This window comes from Clupea harengus, chromosome 4, assembly GCF_900700415.2.
Source record: "Clupea harengus chromosome 4, Ch_v2.0.2, whole genome shotgun sequence".
In the NCBI taxonomy this organism is placed as follows: domain Eukaryota; kingdom Metazoa; phylum Chordata; class Actinopteri; order Clupeiformes; family Clupeidae; genus Clupea; species Clupea harengus.
The window spans coordinates 12,772,907-12,780,406 of record NC_045155.1 but is presented as its reverse complement, the minus strand read 5'-3'; the positions used below and the strand labels follow the sequence as shown (position 1 = coordinate 12,780,406).

At 45.0% G+C, this 7,500-nt stretch overlaps 1 protein-coding gene across 1 annotated transcript in view; it reads right to left on the bottom strand.

Annotated features, from left to right (window-relative positions):
• Positions 1-7,500, bottom strand: part of bsna (bassoon presynaptic cytomatrix protein a) — a 103,010-nt gene that overhangs the window by 78,911 nt on the left and 16,599 nt on the right. The window lies entirely within an intron of this gene.

Here is a 7,500-nt window from a genome sequence, read left to right as displayed (position 1 = left end):
CCCCTTTTTTAGGTAAGCCATCTCTTCCTGCAAAGGACTACAAGTCTGTAGAACTCTCTGGAGAGTGCTTTGGCTGGAGACCTGACGATGTGCAGGTGGTGGCGACTGGCGGAGAGTGATGATGTATTATAGATGAGACGGCTCCTCAGAATAGACCACAGACATTTAGGAGAACCCTGGCAAAACACTGCAGAGAACACACCCTGTTCCACAGCGCTGCACACACACACGTGTGCACACAAACACACACACACACACGCACACAAACACACACACACACACACACGTGTATGCACAATCACACGCACATACCAAAACAGCCAGGCACACTCACACCCCACTTAGCAGAAGGACAACAAACTGCGCACAGAACGCCTGCCACTTTATCAAATGGCCCTGTGTACTGAGTCACCCCAAAAACAATTTTTTTTCCATCCTGCTCTTTTTTTTCCCTTCAGATCTCTCCTTCTGTCTCCCTCAGTGTGCATCATCAGGAGGGTTGGGCTGGGCCACTCCGCCTTGGCATGCAATGCCACATCCCAGTGCCAGACAGACCTGCCTTGGCGCGTGCCAGCGCAGAAAAAGAGATGCAGAGTGGGGAATGGGCACCGGGGCATATGGACGTACTGTATTACTAGTCAGCAGGGGCTCACTATGACAGTTCCGCTCTGCTAAATAAAGACATAATCCCGCTGTACGATAAAACCACAGACTGGGGCAAAAAGGACAGTGCCAGCCGCCGCCCCAGACCAGCTAAGCTAACCTGAGCGAGCATGGCACCAAACCAGAGTCCTGAACTGAGTATTTACCGTGCCGAATGACTGTTAGTGAAACGCTCAATGATGGACCCCTTTCAAATGGAATCCAATTAAATCGCAGTGTACATACAACAATGTGACATTACACTGAGGGGTGAGCTAGGGTGACATTGATTGGCGTTGATGCAGTTTGCCGCTGTGTTGCTGTTGTTCAGTATAATAGCAGCATAAAAGGTCAGGCAAACACCTTGTATTCAACAGGCCGAGATGCAGTGAATCTTGAAAGTTTGACAGGTGGTCTCTTCTGTCGACAGTGAGAATACCACTAAGAAGACTCACAGTTCCCTCCTCTGAAGGGAGATCCAAGATAGAAGCGGACAAACTTAGAATTGGATTCGTGTCAGATCTAGATATCGTTTGTTACTGATGGCTGCAAGCAGGAAGAGGCACAGCAGTCTGTTGTAAGTTTAGAGGCCATGACCTTTAAGTCTCATTTCAGTTGTGCACCCGACACCGTACATTCGCCTCACTCTTCAAAAGCCTTATTGGATTTAACAGCCAAACAACACAAAAGACCCCGAAACACTTAACCTACCCTGCACCAACACCTTACACCCAGATTTGATCAAACTGCTTGAACCCGACAGTGCAAAGGGACTCGGTCATGCATTCGCGCAATTAATTAGTCTAAACTGATTTCTCGAGGCCGCTGAAATTGGACTGATTGATGATTTTATTAACTTATTGTTTTAATGAATTGCTTTGTGTGGCCCCTGGTTGCCCTAGACCCGAAGCTGCTGTCGCCGCTGTGTAAGGACCCCTGGCTGGGGTGGGGGACGGCTGGCGGCTGGCTCTCTTAATGCCTGTTCCGGGCTGGATTTCTCCTCTCCAGCAGTGAACAAAGTAGTCCCAGTGGCAGCTGCGGCTGAACATATGCTGCTGAAGGACTTCCTGTGGGGAGAGGGCTTCTCTATAGAAGCTGTCAGGCTGCGGCCAGGAACGACTACTCGCCTTGCCTCTCTTAATGGAGATAACCTCTCAATGGCCTCTTGTTGTAAAACCGATTCCAATAGGCTGGAATGTGATGACCTGAAGTGGGAGTGGGGTGAAGAAGGGTGAATCTGACTGGATTATTGATGAGCGACATTTTGAAGAGGATTTTTAGCTAATGGTTTGAAATGAAAGATGAAAAAGGGAGGGAGTGATTCAGAGAGAGGAAGACACACACAGAGAAGAGAGAGAGAGAGAGAGAGAGAGCGAGAGAGGGTCAGAAAGAAAGGGAGACACAAAAACCTCCACCCTCCCCATAAGCCTCTCTCTATGCCTGTCATAATCGTCATGGCAATCAGCCCCATCATCTGTACACACTGAGCTATCCTTTCATCTTCTATTATTATCCATCCCCTGCTCTTTTCTAGGCTGTCCTTCAGGTTCAGCTCCGCTCTACAGCCTTCAGTTCTGCATCATTATTTCAGCTGACAGCCCATACACACCAGGTGTGACAAGCTGGAAGGGGGAGGAGACAGCAAGAGAGAGAGAAATTAGGCGTAAGACCTAAAACATTGCATGCTAAATGGACTGTAAAGTTATAGAAAGTTTTGATCTTCCTGGTGTGCCTGTGAGTGTGTGTGTGTGTGTATGTGTGTGTTTGTTTCTGTGTGTGTGTGTGTGTACGTGTGTGAGTGTGTTTCTGTTTGTGTGTGTGTCTTGCATATGTGTCCTCACCCTTCAATAGCTGTCAGAACTAATCTGCATCTGTGGGTGTGTCTAGTTGTTATGTCTGTGTGCTGTGTGTATGTGTGTGTGTATGTGTATTTATGTGCGTGCATGTGTGTGCGTTTGTGTGTGAGTGTGAGTGTGAATATGTGTGTTTGTGTGTGTGTGTATTTGTGTGTGTTTGCGCGCGTGTGTGTGATCGTGTTCTTTTTAGACAAAGGCATTATTATTCACAGTCTCCAATTCAGGTGAAGCCCTACACTGATTATAGGCAATTTTCTCTCTTTCCATTTTACATTTTCCATCCCACTCACTCTCTCCATCTCAGCATCACTATCAGAGCAGTGACAATGAGAGGGAGGACACACAATACACACAGGGAGAGAGAAGTGTGTGTGCGTGTGTTTGTTTGTGAGAGAGAGAGAGAGAGAGAGAGAGAGAGAGAGAGAGAGAAACATCAGTGGGAAAAAGGAAGACATAAGCAGAGAAGACATCTTTAGACATGAGGAGGAGGTTCTGGAGCGGAATGGTTTTAGAGAGATAGAGGGGGTGTAGAGAAGGAGACATGAGATTACTGGAACCAAGCACAGAACAGAGCAGAAACACTGCAAAGAGACATCCGTATTACCCCCGCACACTGACAAAGCACAACAGTCACAGCACACATGAGCAAGGAGGAAGAATACCCGGTGTGTGTTTTATGCTTGTGTAAATACATCTAATCTGCTTTCTTAACGTTGCTTATGTACGTGTGCTGTATATGTAAATATGCTAAAACACACACACACACTTTTTAGCGCAAACACTGACAGACTTAGTGGTTTGATCTGCATCTACTCCCAAAAACTGGGCCAGCCAACATCAAACGAATTCAGTTCAATCAGCTTAAGGACAACTTCACAAGTTGCCCACACTAACTATCTCTCCCTCTCTCCCTCACTCATATATCTCTCTTTCTCTGTGTGTTTCTCTTGCTCTCTCCATCTCTACTCTGGCATCTCTTCTCTCTTCCTTACCACTCTGTACTTCCACTGTACTAACAGAGATTAATGCAACACTTTCTCACTTTCTGTCTACTAGTCTCTCCCTAGTCAAACACAGAACACACACACACACAGACACACAGACACACAGACACACACACACACACACACACACACACACACACACAGATACACTCAGCTGAAGGAGTAGAGAAAGAAAGAAAGACAAATAGATATAGATAGAGAGAGATTTTGACAGGGCTCTTTTATGTGCTGTGCTGTATATATGTACTGTGAAGTTTTCTTCCAAGAAAACCTCAGCAGGGCAGGCCCATACTTCATTAGCCTCTTTCTCAAAGCTGCTTCAGCTCTCCCTCCCTCCCTCCCTCCCTCTCTCTCCCACCCTCTCTCTCTCTTTCTTCTTCCTTCCTCCCCCCCCCCCCCACCCCTCTCAAGCCCTCAGTGCTGAGCTGTAGTCAGGCATTAGTTCCACAGCAGCTCTGCGATCTCTCCCCAGTTCACACTCGTTCCTTCCTGATCCAGTGCTGGAGAGGCAGGGGAGCAGCCTCTCCTAACAGGGCTTTTCTTTTAGCGCCATCTCATCAAATCAGTGGCCAATCCAAAAGGCATCCATCCAGAACTTAGACTGTTGCGTTTCTCTCTCTCTTTTGCTCTCGCTGTATGTGTGCGTGTGTGTGTGTGTGTGTGTGTTTGTGTGTGTGTGTGTGTGTGTGTGTATGTGTGTGTTTGTGTTTTTGTGTGTGTTTGTGTGTTTGTGTGTGTGTGTGTGTGTTAGTGCCTGTTGTTGTGGTTATAACAACATCAATGTAATAGCATATGGCACACAAGGATAATGAGATTAATTGGGTTTATTAAGATTCTCATATTCAGAACTAGAACAAACATGACTAATGTTTCTGTTGAAACTGACTGATGATATGACCTCATGGCATTACTGATTATAGAAATGTGGCCTTCATGACTTCATCATCGTGACCCATCCAGTTGTTCCCGTATTTCTGGACACTGGAGTGAACTCTGAGGGGAGGACTAGAGGAATGGATGAGAGAAAACAAAATGAGACTCCCTGGCAAGCTAACCGTTTTGTCTTGCACTGGTAGCCATTGTGGACTTTTGCCACAAAACACAAATGGAAGGTGAGTAACTAACTGTAGCAAGGGTTTGCTTAAATGCCCTCCAACTATGAGGAGCAAATATTCTTTACTCTCACGCACACTCATGTGCTCACTGAGGTCTCATTAGAGAAAGTGAGAGTAGCATTAGATCCCTGGTCTTTGCCAATCGAATCGATAGAGCCACTGGAACAAGGCCAGGAAACAGGAGAGCATGATGTCATTTCCTTCACGGCCCAGCTTGACTGACACTGATTTACTGCTGCTCCTGGAGGAATTCTAGGCACCAAATGGTATGGCCATAACTCTAACCCTATCCTACAGACCTGAGTAGTCCATTAGGGGAACACTCGAAAGGGAATATTATAATCTAGCAAATGGGAAATGATGCAGAGAGAATGAGAAAGAGAGAGAGAGAGAGAGAGAGAGAGAGAGAGAGAGAGAGAGGACGGTGGGCCATCAAAGAAATGGAGAGAGAAAAAGAAACAGAAAGAGAGAGAAAGAGAGGGGGGGTGAGCAATTATAGAAAGAGAGAGAGAAACAGAAAGAGAGGCCTTCAACCCAGCTGGTGCTGTGCGAGAGAGCACAGGGCCAGGAGAAGAGAAGCCTCCCAGAGCCACGCGAGCTAATGAGCTATCAGGCGCTCCTCCATTACCACCCCAGCACGCTCCCTGAGACTAAAATTAGCCGGCAAGAGCGCGTATGAACAATAACAAACAAACAGGAAGAATGAGGCCAGAGCTGTGCACCAGTGCTCATAATGCTGACACATGAGCATAGAAACACCACTGCTGCCCTGCATGGACAAACTACATGAGTCTCAGGCGGATAGAAGGAGAAAATCCCCAAAGACTTCAAAAGACTCAGTTGCAGCGCTTGGAAACTCATATGCTAGCTGATTGCTCTCCATGCTAGAGTAATGGCCGAAAAACACAAAGGCAAAAAAAATGCAAAAAACAGTAAACAACACAAAAAGGAAACACAGAAACCACAAACAAAAGCCCATATAACATACACACACACACACACACACACACACACACACACACACACACACACACACACACACACACATACAGTACGTACACACATACACACACACCTATGCATAGAAATACACACAGTCAGTACAAACAGAGCAATTAAGCTCTTAAGCCAAACCTCAACCACATAAATCAGATGCTAACACTAAATGTTAGAGGGTCTCCATCATCATGCTTAATCTCGTTAGCACTTGTACGACACATCCATTTTAATAACTTGCATAAATGTTAATGATTGCGCAAATAAAGCCAATGGAGACTGAACTTAATCAAGCGCTGCACATGCATATTTAAGTGTTCCTGAGAAGGTGTTTACGTGTTGTTGTTTTTTTCTCTTTTAAACGAAGGATCTAATCCACACGGCTCTGACTGTGTGCAAAAGGTGCTAGTGAGTGGGTATGCTCAACAGCTGGCTCCAGCCCTGACTGAACACACAGGATAAGTTCATGAAATTAAGTTTCAATAAATGATTACATTAACACACCCACACACCACACACACACACACACAAACACACAAACACACAAACACGCTAACAAACACACAGAGCATGCCATTCCAAGCATGCCTGTTTGCCTACATGTGACATTGTGGATGAACATGAACACAAAGCCTCTCCAATTATTAAATCGTTTCTTTAGGGCTGGGGGTTATCTAGGGGTTATCAAACTGCTTTCCCATTTTGTAGTGGATGTCATTTATTCTTTGGTTTGACTGACTGGTAGGTGGCATCATTCCCATGGTGTCCTATGGTAAATTAGGCCATCAATGCAAGCACCAATCAACTTGCTGACCTGGCAAGAAGAATGTGAGGCACAAAGACATAAATAAAGACTGCAAATGCACTCAGAGCACTCAGAAGTCATAGAGCCAGTTTGACCCAAAGGCCCAGGATGACACCATGACCCTAAAGGCAATCTTCCTCTTTCATACTCTCTCTCTCTCTCTTCGTCTCTCGTGCTCTCACACCACCACATTGAGGCACACATGCTCTCTCTTTCTCTCTCTCTATTTATCTATCTCTCTCTTTCTCTCTTTCTCTCTCTCTCTCTCCCTGCGTCCTTTCATTCTTGCTGCCCATGACTTTGCGTCACACCTGAGTGCACTGCCAGGCCTGCAAAGACTAATGGAAATTCTGTCACTGCCTCAGGAGAAATTACTGCTGCTTAGTGAGTCCACAAACAACACTCGCATCCATATTGACACTTAGGAATACACATACACACACACACACACACACGCGCGCGCGTGCGCGCGCAAACACACACAAGTTTGTGTACACGCTCATACACAACGGGCATCCGAATGCACACAGAATGTACAGTATGCACACAGAAATCAAAAGAAAACAAATTGTAAACAAAAATACACTAGCTCCATCCTATTTTAAACCAATGCATCTTCGCAGAAATGGACTTACAAAGAAACACGACCTCTCAATAAAGCAAAAAGAGGAATGAGCACAGTTCAGAGAACACACTATTTTCTCAACCGTGTCCATAAGGGACAATAACACTATTGAGGTCTTAATGCACCTGTATGACATAAACCCATAATTGAACAAAAATATTAATAATCACACAGTATTATAATGGGAAAGCACAGGGTTTATAGTAAGCAATAATATGATCCAACACAATATGATTTGTTTAGTACATGAAATCATCATTATAAATGGGTAAGATATGTATTATAATGAACTAGGTTGTATTGTGATAAAAGTAACATACTCCAGTGATGGAAATATAAAAATTCATGTACACAGTTATAGAAGCTTTTTTCAAGCACTACAAACCTTACTGGATATCTTAAATCTTTATGAATGGAGGTTCCAAGATACCTGATTCAAATAATGTGTTACATAGAG